Consider the following 16,502-nt stretch of genomic DNA (forward strand, 5'->3'; position numbering starts at 1 on the left):
CAAAAGGGAAGAGGATTTTTGAAGAAAGCCAAACCTGAGTCTTAATGTTAACCCTCTCAGAGCCTCCTTACCCAAGTATTAACTTTTCCACTGACTTCAAATGAATCTCACACTTGGGAAAATCCCTCCCCGCCACCCCCAACTCCTGGTATGGTGTTCAGTGTAAAGTAGAAAATCAATGCCCATGTTGGTTTCAGTTCCAAGAAACAGGACACCATCTTGCAGACTGTCAGTCCTGGAAGGTTTAAGAGAATAACTTTCATTGTATGAGAATTCTGCATTAAAGAAAAGACACATTGGCCTGTTTCAGAAGGATAAATGGTCATAAAGACATATCTACTCTTCTGTGAAAGTCGGAGGTAAGGTACTTATAGCCTTTAACGTCTCTTCATAAATATTACTAACAGAAAAAAACTTAACCTTTATGAGCTCTGGCACCTAAAAAGCTTCAATACAACCACAACATAATTCACTTTGACCTAATATTCACTTGTTTAACAACCAGAAAGGCAGGTAGAGAGGTAAGTAGAAAGGCAGACAGATAGGAAGAGAGAGAGATAAGGCAGAATTTACTCTGACCTCCCAGGAAATTGAACCTCTAGTGTCCTGTTTCAGTAATTTCCAAAAACTGGATTGTAAAATACAGTTTGAAGGAAGAAAGGCTATCTATTTCTTTCTCTAGAAGGAATTACTGAAGCTATCCTCTCTAGAATTTCACCACCTGACATTATTTCCCAACTCGACTCTGGCACAAAGACCTGGAGAGATGAATTTTCCTACCAGGATTTGTCTCAATTTATATATAAGTTAGGTCTATTCCTTTCTTTATTTTAAAGGTAGAAGGAGTTCATGCAAATATGCAAATAGTAAGGATGTGAGGGAAAGGGAGAGAGAGAGGGGAAGAATGAACGTGAATAAGAATAAATGAGAAAGAGGGAGAGAGGGGAGAGGAAAGGACAGAAATAAAGAGAGTGGCCTGGGAAGCACAGAGGAGAGCAAGGGAGACGAGGGGAGGGAGGGATGAGCAGAAGACGGGTTCCTGCTGCACTGAGTCCCCAAAGTACTTTTGGCTACGCGGACCCAGCATTCTTTACTATCATATCAGATACAGACTGCTTCATCTTAATTTTGCTTGTTAAAAAATATTTATCCAGATACAAAAATAAACCCACTGCAAATTACAAGTTGTCAGGGTTAAAAATCTACTCCTGTTTGTGTGGGGGAGGAGAAGAGACCAGCATAGACATGAATCATTCTCAGTAATTTGAGTGTTTCCATGACATCAATGGGCACCCGTCCAGGACTCTGTCGAAGTCTGTGAGGTACCAAAGAGGCAGCGCAGCCAGCAGGAGGCTGGGAGGTGCACTTTTTTTTTCCCCTTTTTTTTTTTTTTTTTTTTAAGGATTATGCTCCTTGTAAAGATCTCATCTGTAGCATCCACTTTTACCATCAAATAGATCGCTCCAGAGATCATGAGCGAACACATTTCATTCTGATAGTGTAAGCCTTTAACTTTATTACATCTTTTTGTTCCCCAATTCAACTATAAATCTGTCCTCAGAGCCCAAACCCCTTGTTTGGGAGCAAAATAATCAGGGACTGTGGATAAACCCAAGCACCTTCTCAAACTCAAAATATCTCAAAATATCATAGCTATTCCTACAATTTCCTAATGACAAAAAGCAGCCATTTTACAATGACACCTCAGTTTCCAGAAGGGGAAAAAAATACATAGATCTTTTGTGTAAATTGTCCATAAAAAAATTAGCCATGGTCTGGATGTAGACTTTCTGCTTAAAATGCACTGGAACATTTGTTTCAGATAACAAAATTTTCAAGAGCACTGATAACATGTTTGAGTAGGATTCTTAAGTAACTATCTGTGCTCGCAAACACAAAAGCCCTTAAATATGTGTGTTTACTCTACGTCAGGCATGGATTTTTGTCACTTATACCCACGGGCTGGCGCGGACAGCTTCTTTCCTCCACCCTTCACCACCGACATCCCCCCATCTCCTCAACCACAACGGAGCTTTGAAAGAGCTAAAGATGCTATTTTTTCCCAATATTTAAAAGAGATACCAGTGATGAACAAACCCTGCGCGTTCACTGCGGAATTTTCGAGACAACCCTCCAGTACTAGAATGCGACAGCCGCTGCGGATATTTTTTGGCACAAAGACAATGGTGGCAGTGCCAAGCCCCATGGCTAAAACTACTCAAAAGAGGCATAAGGGTAGCATTAATCGCTCAAGTCTTTTACTGCATGGAGTACTGTTGTCCATATTTTAAAAACTAAAAGTACCCGTTAGTAACATTTGTCGTATGCCCACCAAGGGAAGGGGGGATTCTGAAATATACACCAGAAACAAATCTTGTCAAGCATTTGATTCATTTTTATATCTAAAAGGACCAAATGTTAAATTTTGCTGCCGGTGACGATTTGCCGTGTGTGAAACGAATAATATGACCTAGTGGGGTACACTGAAGGTGGATTGAAAGCTACAGGAGGGGTTTCATAAACTAAGTCGACATATTGGCTAAACAACTTTTCTTCTGCAAAAATGATGTATACAAGGAATGTGAAATCCTATGTCACAATTTTTTAAATTAAACAAGAAAAATGCTGTAAATGAGCAGACACAACATCCGTCAATCAATCCTTCTGGAGACAAAGGAGCTCCACACGCAGCCCCGTCTCTAGGACAAGGCGGCGTCTACAGTGAGCAAACAATCCGGAAAGTCAACATGTGTTCTATCCAAATCAAACCCATAGGCTGCTAAAACCTGTCTTTAAATTTGATTATTAAAAATGGCACCAATGGGCAATCGATAAAGGAGTCACTTGCTTCTTCTGTTGCCCTTGTGGGGGGGCAAAAAAAAAGAAACTCAATCTAAGCAGAAAATAGAAGCTACTTTCAATTATTTTAAAGGCCAATCCTTTCGCTGTTTTATTCAATCATTCTTTATCTTGCTGCCCCAAGGATAAGGGAAAAAAAATTTAATTGGGGGGCAGTATGATTGATTCATGTTTATATAATTCTAAACTTAATACTTTTATATTCTTGTATCATTTTTCACTTGACTTCTAATTTTTCTTCCAATATATCCTTGGTATCCTATTGTAAGGGAATGCCATGGGAATTGGATGAGAAAGAACACATTACAGGAAGGAAAAAATGGTCTTAGAAGTTCGTTCATTCATTCACAGGGATACATCTAAGAAGTATCACCTTTGGTAGATGACTATACCTGGACGGTCTTAATCCAACTGGAAGGTGCAAGAGACAGACAAGAACCACTTACCCATAACATGATTTCTGGAGATAAGCCGTGGCAGAAAAGATCCCACGGGTGACTAGTAGGATAATAACAAGGCCACGTTTGGGTTTCTAGTCTGTCATTCTTAAAAGGCCACTGTCAATACTACATACAAATGCTTAAGTGTTTCACCATCCCCTGAAAAAGATGCACGTATACAGTGGAGCATAACATCCTATGAAAAGCCTTGATAAGAAAAAAAAAAAAAAATCTGATACTGCAGGACAATACCAAGCAAGGCTGTTTCATTGTTAATTCTCACTCTGGGAACTAAGGAGCCAGCCTTTTGTTCCCTGCCATCAGTCTGAGGAACACATCACAACCATGTTCAAGTCAGACTAAATCTCTGTCCCTGTCCCCAACTCCGACCCCGACCCATCGCTGGTTATTAACTTCTGGGGGGAAGGGGCACGTATTGAAAAGAGTATTTCCTTAAACAACAACTGGAATGCTTAGTCTTCTGAAAATACACATGAGGTTACTATTTAGAGTTCTTCCACCTTTTCCATGCCTGCCTTTGTCTCCCTTGCCCATATAAGAATACCTGAGTCCCTGTCATGCATTACCCGCTACGCCAAAGGTTATGTAGACTGATTTATTCAATCCACCCAACAACCTTGTGAGACAGGTAATATAAACACCATTTTACAGATGAGAAAACTGTGACACTGAAAACTGCCCAAAGTCACCAAGGCTGTAAATATTCCAGCCAGCATTCAAACACTGGCAGTTTGATTCCCAAGGCTGCTGTGCTCTTTGCCTTGTTCTGTACTACTAGTATTTAAACTCTGAAAAAAACAAACTACAAATAAGCAAGAAGCCCGATACTGAAGACTCAAACCCCAGAGCTCAAAACACTCATGAATTTGATATGAAATTAATGAAAGTGTCTTAGAGGTGGTGATCATTTACATTTACATGGTGTTTTACTCCTAAAAGGTCTCTAGGTACTTTATAGATGTGCAAATGATGTACAGCGGAATCTGTGACGTCATACAATAAACTGCAACCATCTCCACATTAACTGGAAGCATCTCTACTCATTCCACATGTGAAGAATATGACTTCATATTAATGCACAGAGAAGAGTGAAAGTAAAAATAAAATTGTAATATAGGACAATATAACATCACTCACAAGTGTCATCTGTGGAACAGTAGTCCCACAACAGACTTCAAAAAAAAAAAAAAAAAAAAAACCAAAAAAAGGTGGGGGGAGGCAAATTAAAAGCCCAGGAAATGTCAAACTGTCTATATCCCTCCCCTGCCCCTGGAAATTGACATCAAATCTTAGCACGTTAAAGCCTCTGAAAAGTCCTGTAGTAAAGACTTTTAACTTCACTTAATGTAATCTTTTCTATACTTTTGAATACCCATACCTGCCCTCATCTTTTTTGTCTATTAACATAAATTCTGATGAATTTCTGAAAACTATTATTATAAAAAAGCATTTAAAAGCATACACTGGGTTTATATGTGTGTGTGTAATCTTCTGTCAAATAAACAATGTATGTTTAAAGATTCAACTTTATTTTAACTGACTTAGAGAAGATTTTCGACTTGTGATGTTTCCAGGCAGATACACCTTTGCGGTTCTGACTAGCTGGTCACCTTTAAGTTTCTCTGACCCTGGCATGGAGGTAAGGAGCCTGGGTTTATAAGAAATCAGAAGTTAAGGTCATTTTCCTGATTTCTAAATTTCAGAGAAGACCATTGGTTCTCTTCTGCAGAATCTTACTATTCCAGGAGGCTTTTAAAAATTCAAATTTAGTAAATTTCATGCTAAAAGAATTACAACTCAATTTTAGCAGGGGGAAAAAAAAGTCATTTCAGAACCTAGAAAATTCTCTTCCTCCTCTTTATAAATTGAGAACAGAAAGGAAATTCAGGGAAAAAGTGATTAGATACGGAGTTTGCAGCAAAGGATGATGAGAAATAGGGGGTGAGCCACGTTCCCAGGAAAGACTAGCATTAGTTCTCTCTTTCACGGATGTTGTTAAATCATCAAAATAGAACACTCAGTAATGATCTAGAGCTCTGCCCCAGAAAATTATGAGTTTTGGCTGGTTTTTGTCATTGATTCACCTCATCCCGTCTAGACACTGCACAGCCTTCAAAACAGTGGGTGTACCAAAATTCCAGATACACTTAAGAGTATCTTGAGACTTCATCAAAACTCTTCATTTGGGGGGATTCTGAACATGGTTTAGAATCTATATTCAATTCTCCTTAAAGCCCTCATGTTTGTAAAGCCCTATATAGCATACAAAGCAATTTAGCTTACATTTTTTAAGACAACACCCTAAGAATTCCTTAGATGGGCATTTTAACCCCTATTTGACAGATGAGGTCACTAAAATTAAGAAAGGGTAACCTGTTTGTAGCAATAAAAGAAGGTATACAGATATTAAGAGTTGAAACTAGAACGTAAACTACCAATTTCTGTACCAAAACCCATTTCACATTATGCCACCTCTTCTTGGAGTATTCCAGATGTCTGACCAGTATCTATCATGGTAACAAAGATTATTCCACTCATCTTTTTCTCCCTGTGGAACACAGCTCTCTCCTCAAATAATATCAACTCAATTCGAAGTCAGTCCTTTCATCCATCCAGTCCTTTGATGGATGAAAATGTTAGAACTGGTCAACATTTTGAGCAACCATTCCTCTGGTACACCAAAAGTCACCATCCTGATGCAACACTAAAGTTTTGCCTTGGATTACTTATCCCACCCTAGACACAACAGCCAAACCATCCCCTCGCTCGGTGTCATGCCTAGGAGAAGCGGAAAAGCACACACATTATCAAATTAAAGCATGTGAGGTTTATGCTTTCTTTTCCCAATGCAGGAAAATCTTTCATTGAAAATAACACTAATTCCACAGAGTGTGCAATTAATCAACATAATCATGGGGATAACTTAGTTGTTTGGGGAGGTGTGTCAAATAACTCTTTAAGGCCACTAAAGTGCCACTTGAGCCACCGGAGTAATGATTTTCTGAATCAGCAATTTGTACAAGGGTTCCCTAGAGACCTGAAGGACTAAGCCTAACCCTGAAATCACTCAACTTACTTCTAATGAGTAACTTACTACCGGCTTTATGTGAATAAGGTCTTAACAGTTCTGCCTGCCTTGCTGTCTATTTTTATTGTGGTTTGTGTCTATGGTGGTTGGGTAGAACCAAGGCAATGAAGGACTGTGGGGAGCCTCTGAAGAAACAACATATGTACTTGAAATCTTATTTTTTTTTTTAATTTGAAGAAATGGAATACTTTTTCAAATAAAAATGAAAAATGGTCAATCTTGCATCCACACCAAAGGTATCAAACGCAAGTAGAAATTAAAGATTTTTGCTATAGTCTTAGGAGGAAAGGAAGACATAGGATGGGTGTACAGAAAAGCATACCCCCTAGCCCCTGCAATGCAATTCTATGGCTCAGAACCCCTGCTGATCATGAGAATCATTAGTAAAACTTTTCTGAAAATAGATACCTGGGTTTTGTACCTCGGGGTACTTACATTCAGTGGAATGGGGTTTGGAATCTCTATATTATATTTTTATTTTTGTTTGTTTTCCTTTTTTTCATTTATAATGATTTTTATTTTTTCCATTATAGCTGGTTTACAGTGTTCTGTCAATTTTCTACTGTATAGAAAGGTGACCCAGTTACACATACATGTATACATTCTTTTTTCTCACATTATCATGCTCCATCGTAAGTGACTAGGAATCTCTATTTTTTAAATAAAAGTCCACTGATTTGTCTACCAAGTCAGGGATAAGAACAATCGATTTATGTGGACTGATTTAGTCTTTCAGGTTACATCAGAGGAAATTCCAATACACTTGGTAACCTGGTAGATAACAACAACAAAAACAACAGCAAAAAAAATCCATGACTACTCAATCCAACCTATTTAGCTGGATTTTTCAAAAGCAAACATGTGTTGATCTCCAAGATCCTTTCAGACAGGTCCTTTCCATGGGTTAGAGAAGCCTTTTTCTGGAAGTGCACTAACTCTTTACATGTGTTCATCTCCACTCATGAAGACTGATGGTTTTAAAGAAATTCATCTCACATTACCAAGTAGAGGGCCCTAACAAACAACAGAATTCCAAGACATAAGTGTCCTGGATGTGAGAGGAAAACCCTCTTCTATCAGATCCACTGGTCCCCTCCTGCTTCCTTCCCCAAGACAGAGTCACCTTTAGACTCTAGGCTTAACTTCCAGCGAACCTGCCTTGGTTTGCTAACCTAAAAGGGCTCTTTCCCTGTCTATTCCCCATGCCCATGCTCTACTAAGGACATTAAACTCCATGTAAGCGGAAGAAGTCTGGTTCTTTGATTCCTCTGGAAGAGCTCTATGACATTCCCAGCCAGATGCAGCAGAGACAGTATCATAGGAGGAAGACTTGCTTGCTCAACTCTTTAGAATTTATCAGCAAATTTTAAGAAAATAAGCAGCTAAGTCTCACCACGCAAATCGCCTTTAGCAATAAATTATGTGCTGCCCATTAAACTGATGTTCTGAGCCTTACTAACATTAGTTGTAAAAAATAATAATGACCAAATTCCAGATTAGGTACAGCAGAACAGAACACAGAGGCAAAGGCTGAATATTACGTTTGTTACAAAGAGTCTATATGAGAAAATTACATATTTTAGAGCCATGACATTGAGGGGATGGCCTCAGTTTCCAAGCTGAGCTCACAACTAACAATTAGAATATAACCATTATCATCTCTTGAAGGAACCACAAGCACTGATATGATAATCAAGAATGCACAAAAATAAGGGAGGTGGGGGTTTCAAAAAAATTTTTAATGCAGCTTATACAAATGTACTATACTTACACATATACACAAATGTATATAAGTAACATTTTAAGCCACAGGCAGAAGATAATCTAAGTATATATACTGGATAGCCACTAGAATGCAGTTCATGATTATTGGACAATATTAAATAAATCAAAGTAAATAAAAATTCAGATGATTTATCCAAAACATCTGAAGGTAACTGCTATCAAAAAACTTAGATGACATTTCCCTGCTTCTCTAGCTCTAAGGTCTTTGATCATTTCATATATTGGGAGATTGGTTTGGGGTTTTGATGAAATGTGTTTACAACTTAGGGAAACATATATTATCATTTGTAATATATTCGATGACCATTTCTATAGTCTTAGATTATATAGGGTCTATATTACTAAACATACACTACTGAGAAGTTCGGGTGGAAGAGCCCATAATTCAAAATACAATTCAGGGCATTCAGAGAGCAGAGTAGGAGGACTGCTAACCATTGAACCTGCTCTTCAAGGAAGGTGATGGTTCACGGATAAAATTACACAAACCACTGAGTCCCACACTAGGATGTTTGAGAAAAACCTCCGGATTGCTGAATGTATGATCATGACTAAATCAAGAGAGGAAGGAGGGGGACACAGGAAGGAAGGGGAGAGGCAGAGGAAATGATGATGAGGGAGGAGGAAGAATGGAGGAAGGAGAGAGAAGGGGCGTAGTCACAACAGTGACCGCATCCTATCAAAAATATGCAAGAAAATAAAATACATCACGTGGAGCAGATGCTTACAGACAGCAATTTTCAGTCCTGAAGCTTGCAAAAATGATCCTCTGAAGAGTTGTGAAAGATGTCCAAACAACATGAGATAAGGAAATAGTTGTTGGGTGCCTATGTGTACCTACCATTGGCTAACTATACTTCAATAAGGGACATTACTCTTAGAAATTAGGAGTTTAGATGGGTGAATTGCTGGGGAGCAAACCCAATAATGTACACTGTAAGAGGAATCATGAGAATAATGAGAAGCACAGAGAACACCTAAAACAACTCCCGCATGGCAACAGGCGACCACAGGAAAGATGTACATTTGAGATTCTACACAAGATGCCATTATAACAGATTTAGTAGGAACTGGATAGCCACTAGAATGTAGTTCATGACTATTTGACAATGTTAAATAAATCAAAGTAAATAAAAGTTCAGATGATTTATCCAAAACATCTGAAGGTAACTGGTATTGAAAAACTTAGATGACATTTCCCTGCTTCTCTAGCTCTAAGGTCTTTGATCATTTCATACATCGGGAAGCTGATTTGGGTGTTTTGATGGAATCTGTTTACAACTTAGAGAAATTTGCAAAGATAAGAGAACTATAAGGATCACCACAGAGCACTCAGTGAACTGATTCAATCATTTCAGAGATATGTAGAACTCTCTTATACATAATTAATTTTTATAAAGAACTTGATGGAAACTTGTCAACAAAAATTGCTATGTTAAACACATATTCATTACACAGTGCCCTGGTCTTCAGTACTAAGACCCAAGGATACCCTCCATCTGAGCAATGGTGAGCAGGCAAGATGTTCCCTCTGTAACTGCCTTTCTATAATTTCATCCTACAACCTAGGAAGAAAGAGACCATCAATGATTTGCTTCTTTAACATCTGACACTCTAGAAACAACAACCTAAAGAAGCAAAATGAAACACAAAAGGTTCCCCTCCAACTCTGATTCTCAGGGAGGAGAGCTTAATCTGGTCTGCAAGGAACTCAAAAATCTTTATAAACCACTATGATGTAAATGCATGCTCATTTTCCTTCACAAAGAAAGTGAAAACAGTCAAGGCTATCAGGGAGCTCTCTTTGAGGCATGACCTACATATAAGGAGCCATGTTTCAAAATTTCAATGATGGATTCTTTTTTAAGGCCATTCCAACTTAGTCAAACAAGAATGTAATCAGGCCAGGAGAAACTATGAAAGCAACGGAAATAATGATTAATAGTCATATGAAAACAACCACTTACTAACTCAAGAGTGGCATATACTTTACATGTTATTTGTGCTATCAACAGCCTATTGAGCAAAAGTAACCTCCCCCCAAAAAAGCCTAAAACAAAAAAGGCCCTTCATTTCCTAATGAAAACTGATGACCATACTTCATATTAACCTACAAATTTATAATCACTGCAAATATCTCATTAGTCATACAAAAATACAAAAACAAAAAACAAAAAAAACCCCAACCTTGAAAAGTAAAAGAAATTAAAAACCCCACATACCAACTGGTTCCAATCTGAGCAGCCAGCAGAGGGCGCACATGTCCCAACAAGAGCTGGCTCTGGCCAGGCACCACCCTCAATGGACAAAAATTTGAATACAGGGAGGGGGTAAAAATCATCCTATCAGAGGCATTAATAAAACAAATGTGTTCGGTTTAGGATTAGTAAGAAATATGCACAAGCACACTTTAGTATTTAATACTGACTTTAACAGAGATTTCTTAAATGCTTCATTGAAAGTTGTTCATTGAAACAAAGTAATTCTTCTTTCTTCAGAAATGAAGTTATATCAATTTTTAATGCTACTGCAGTTTTTTACTGCTCTATATTAAGAGTCATCTCGAAAACACAAAACTGTAGAAGTAAATTAAATATGAAATTTCTAATACATAAACACACATGTTTTGGTGAGTATATTAAATTACCCTCTGCAAACAGAGTTTCTTCTAGAGTAATTCTGTGTGTCATATACAAATCTATTAATTTTTGTAACCCGAGAGCAAATATGTACAATTTATGGTTAAATTGAGATATTCAAGTTAACTTATTTTCTCACTGGTTTGTGCTTGATTGATTCTTTGTAAGTTGTCTATTCTGGGTCTTTGTATTATAATATTAGCTGTGGGGTGATAGTTGATTATACCAGAATCTATATAGTAGATTATACCATAGTACCTTGCATCTATGTACGTACAGGTATGTGTAGAAAGGGCACTGCTTATCCTTTTAGAGGAAGTTTTCCTATAGATGCAAAAGTCACAGACTCCTCCTAGCACTTTCAGAGTCTATGATTTCAGAAACAATATAACAATTGAAAAAGAAAAAAATATGAATTACCTCATGAAAGCAGCAAATTAATACCAACATCAGATACCATATTTTCTACATTTACAGAAAAAAAATTAAATAATCCACAGGCTGTGTAACCTCTAATTTCAAGTACCTTAAAATAAACTGAAGGTTTGCACTTAAGTTTTAAGACGGAGAGCTTAGCAGAATAATTAGTTGCTACTTGTCCATCCACCTAAGTGATTGCTTCAACCTCACCTCATTCACCAAACAAAAAAATGAAGCCACATAATGTGGCCATCAGGTAATTTTTTTTTTTTAAGCATTCTCAGTAGATTTGAGAGTTAAACTTAATTTACAGAATCTACCAACCAGGTGGTTTAGGTTACATGCAGGTCATGATAAATAATACTTACCTTTTGGCCTATGTGGCTACACTGTTTTTGCATAAATTAAAATGATGATGTTTTATGATTGCTAGGCACTCGATGCTGAAATGTGTACACAATCTGTTAAGTCCGGGCGAATTTAAATGGTTCTGACATGCAGCTTGCTAAGGCCAGTGATGGGGATAATGCCTCTTTGCGTGGGTAAAATTTTGTGGCATATAGGTCACTCTCTTAAGGGGAATCAACTGTGTGTCCCTTCCTCGCATTTCCACCACAATCCTTCATCCTGCAGCCTGGAGCTGAGAGTGAAATGCAAGAAAGGAGCCGAATGCTCAAAGCAAAAATCTGCTTCCAGGACAATCCATTATCTCTGACAAGTTAAATGTTCCATGGTAGGCCATATGGCATCAGAGCAGGCCCGACGCCGGAAGAGGGCAACTCGGCAAATGCATCACAATTACGGAGTTTGGCTACAGACTTTACTTTGAATTTTATTTTATTTTTTATTAAATTTCAAATGCTGTTCCTCCCTGCCCCCTTTTTAGACGAATCCCTTTCAGGAGATAATTTTTAAAGGAGTCCTCCGATTTCTTTCTCATCTCCTGACTGTCAACCCTGAACTCTAAAAGGTTAAGACAACACACAGGGCCATTTTTACCAAAGGAAGTTTCAAGGAGGAGGACCTGTTGCCTCCTTTCCAAATAATATGTAGCGTCTCTCTGCTCACAAGATTAGAATAGATGTAAATGAAACTGGCCCTTAGCTTGGGAGGTTTAAATGAAAGCGATAAGACATTAAATGAAACCAGCCTCCAATGTCAAGTCCAAAAAGAAACCCGAGAAGCTGGACAGTCATAACTGGCACATTTCTGGATCTTCTGTAGGTTACTGAATACTGACCAGATAAGTTAATGAACTGAAGGCTGCCTCAGTTGAATTTAGCTCCTCCTAGCACTTCACCAAAAAGGAACTCTGTCTACTTCTGCTAATCCCATGTTCCAGATTCAAGTCTTAAAAGCTTTCTAAGACACAGATTAAAACCAGGCTGGCTCTAATAATAAATATTTGTTGTGAGAAACAATGTAATGGAAAGTAAATAAAATGTGAATTATAATCAAAGTAAGCATTTATTCCATTAAGGGAGAGGAAGATGAAATTGATGAAATGACCAAAATAGCATCATTCGACCACAGTAGTCCATCGTAGCATTCGTTTAAGTAAAGAAAACAGATCCTTTCTGAAGAATGTTCAGGAAGTGAACTGCACCTGTAATAAAATCTGACAGAGCTTTCTACAGAAGTGTCCAAACTCATCTGGTCCAATGTCAAACAGTAATTTGATCAACACCCTCACTTCCTGGGTGCTGCCTTCTTGAGCAAATTTACATATAATACAGTGTGTGTGTATGTGTGTGTAAATCGTAATGGATAGGTTTTTCTAAACAATAATGACTATCGTTTAAGTATTCACACTGGTTTGCAAACATGAAATTCAGAATGATTAAGAGGAACACGTATGCATCTTTACGAATGAGAAGACACTAAGACTCATTTCCCTAAACTATTTTCACTCTCCATTTCTCCAGAGGGTCACTATTTTCCTCAAATGTACCCACTTCTGCCTTAATTAAAAATAACATTATTTCAAAGAACATATCCAGATACTTGCTAAAATGGGTCACTTTGCTTCATGTTGAAAATGATGAACACATTTTCTGGTGGTCCTAAAGTTACTACATTTGTTACTGTTGTTATATTTGCATCTCCTTTATTTTTTAATATGAGACAATATATTGACTTATGAGGATGGTATGTGAGTTATGACTGGTAACTGGTATCAAAAATCAATTATAGCTTTATCAAGTGCTTTTACATACATGCTCTTATAGGCATCGTCATAACACTGTTAGATACCATAACTATTATCATTAATACTTTCATTCTGTCTGTGAGAAAAAAGGAAGACTCAGAGAGGTTGATATATTTGTCTTAGGGCACACAGCTATCAAATGGAGGAGCCACATCTTTTGCCCAAGCCTACTTCTAATGTCAACACTGTATTGCTCTGTCATGCCATATATTACATGAGGAAGTATGAGCATTAAAAAGATGTAGGTGAGTTATTACTTAGGAATGCAAGTACAGTTATTGCACATTTTTACTTCTTATTCAAGAAAAGTAGCCTCATTTTTTTGGTGTTGCCAGAGTGCACAGTTTGAAAAAGACACCAGAATGCTCTGCTTGGGCTTCCTAAAAGGAATGAACACATACTCAACACACAATTACACTTAAACCTGGGCGTGTGCGCACAGCACATGCATACACACACACACACACACACACACACACACACAATGTAGCTGTGCACACCTCAACACCAACAGAGTGCATGAGCCACCGTGTACTGTGGATCCTATTTCTATGCATCCAGATTCACATTTTTATTACTAATTAAAATGTCCAGATGGTAAAATAACACCTGATCCGGGGGGTTTTTAAGTACAGTAACTGTCAATGCTCAACTCCTACATTGTTAACAAATGGGAAACATTGACCTGCATTGAGTTTTCTATGTTTCCAACCCATCAGTGTAATGCAGTTAAAACTTAATAAATCTGAACACCAAAATGCCACCTTAAATTCTTTACTAAGAAAAAAGAGAAAGATCTGACATTCAAATCCTCACCACTAAGAGAAAGCTTATGGACTCCAGCAGAACCAAAGGTCACATCACTACAATACAATTGTGTTTTATGGAGGGAACATTATATAAAGGAGGAAAAGAATGAGGCCCTTTTCCTACACCTTGTGTTTTACAGGTTCACTAAATCATAAACAATTTCTGGATATGCAGTGTCTTTTAATTTGAGGGGAATTTCTATACTGCATTGAGGTACAGATCTTAATCCTAAAGCGATACGTTCATTATCTTACATTTTTATCTATATTCACTATCTATATTTTAAAAATATAGGTTCTGGCCTGACCCTTGAGAATCAGGTTAGGTCTCGGCTCATGAATAACATACTCCGGGAAATCACTAATGCTTTTAAAATGTTTAAAGCAGTTACTTCCTAATCCTAAATGGATTTTTTTTCTCAAACATTTTATTGCAAATATCTAGGCTGATTTGATACGCAAATGTTCTCCCAAACATTTCCACCAGCCAGCCACTGAAATCTCTCCACAGACTCCAACCAATGGGAAAGTTTGCAAGGGAAATATGAGAATCAACTAGAGGAGAATAAGGCCAGGAACACTGGCTTCCCTGGCTACAAACAAATGTGGATTTTGTTGCAATACCTGAAGGAAAACCTACAGATGTTTTAATGAAACAACAACTTTAAAATTTTCAGTCATGGGGCAGTAATTCTCTGTGACTGAAGCCATAGCTTCTGGGGAGGGTAATACTGATCACCCACAGATTTCCTATTTCAAAGCTCAATAACTCCAGTAAATGGAGCTTGCTGCTGGACAGTGAAAATCTCATCACTTAAAAACAAAACAAAACAAAACCCAAAGGAGTTAACATCTGCAAAACAGGAAGCGGAAAAAGCAACCAACAGTGCCACAACCAGGGTCCCAAATCTTAACAGGTATAACCTTAGTGGCATACTTTCAAAAACGTTCTCTCAAGGGAATAAGCCAAGGAAGAAGATGCCCCTAGAACCATCTTTATTTGTATAAATAACACCAGAAATAATTCATACCAACAAATGATTTCTAGAAATAAAAACAAGAGGATAGCATTCAAAACTAACTTGTCAATACAGGGTGATTACCATTACTGTACAGAAGCTCCAGTGTTCCCCTTCCCTTTCATGCCCTACTTCGTAAGCACCCCAAAACCTTCTTGGAGAAATAAAGGGACTCCTTGATAACGGGTCAGTAAATCATTTCAAAGCCTCTCCAGTTTGCTCTGTCACAGAAGCCACCAGAGGCAACCCACAATGAAAACAAAACCAAATTTCAGGTTTCCGCTTGCTAGCACCAAGGTAGGCATTCTTAGTAAAGCAGGAGTTGTAAATTTGGTGGGAGGAGAAGATGAACAGTGAATTTATCAAAGCCAGTGGAACGCTGAGCTTCTACAATTAAAAGGATCTTCTTTTCCACCACCAACCTGCTCATCGACACTTGTTCCTTCACTTCTGCCATCACTTCCTCATTTACGTATATTAGAAGTGGTCAAAGATTTCATCAGGTGTGGTTTTGACAATGGCAGCAAAGTGCCTAAAGCCACAGATTTTAATTGAGCCCCAAATACAGATTTGGAGGGTATGGGGAAGACCCAATCACAGCAGGAAGAGCTTTAAAAGAAAAAGAAAAAAAGGAGACATCATCCTGAGTAGTTACTCTGTACTTAGTTGTACTGTATGAAAAGAATATAAAAAAGCTTGATAAAATGTCAAAATTAACCTATCATTTCAGATTGCTTACAGGTGAAATTCTACCATCTGGATGGGCAGTTTGCCCACATAAAAAAGAAGTAAACTACAAGAAAAAAAAAAAAAAAAAACCTCTACTGCCTGCTAGTTTAACGCAATAGAGTTTTAAGGAAAGAGGACAGAGCCGAACACCATAACCTTCAGACATTTATACACACACATGTTCATGCACAAACTGTGATAAAAGTTGGAAAAAGGAAGAGACTGAAATAAAATTTTGTTTCTGGAATTTCTAAAAGATTAATGAGGAATAAAAATGTCGTCATTCTTAATTGCATAATAGAAAAAAAAAGATTCACTTTAAAATTTTCGGTAAATAACTGATGATCCTTTCTATTTCACTGAGATAATCTAAAAAATAAAACCTAACCTATCAAAGTTTCTATCTTCCCCAAACAAAGCATATTTAGATTATCTGTGCTTGGCTAGCAACTTTGGGGATTGTAATTTAACTTTAAATAAACAG

At 37.6% G+C, this 16,502-nt stretch overlaps 1 protein-coding gene across 24 annotated transcripts in view; it reads right to left on the minus strand.

Annotated features, from left to right (window-relative positions):
* The window catches only part of TCF4 (transcription factor 4), a 361,111-nt gene that overhangs the window by 179,270 nt on the left and 165,339 nt on the right, over positions 1-16,502 (minus strand). The window lies entirely within an intron of this gene.

The sequence above is a fragment of the Sus scrofa genome, chromosome 1 (assembly GCF_000003025.6).
Source record: "Sus scrofa isolate TJ Tabasco breed Duroc chromosome 1, Sscrofa11.1, whole genome shotgun sequence".
NCBI lineage: Eukaryota > Metazoa > Chordata > Mammalia > Artiodactyla > Suidae > Sus > Sus scrofa.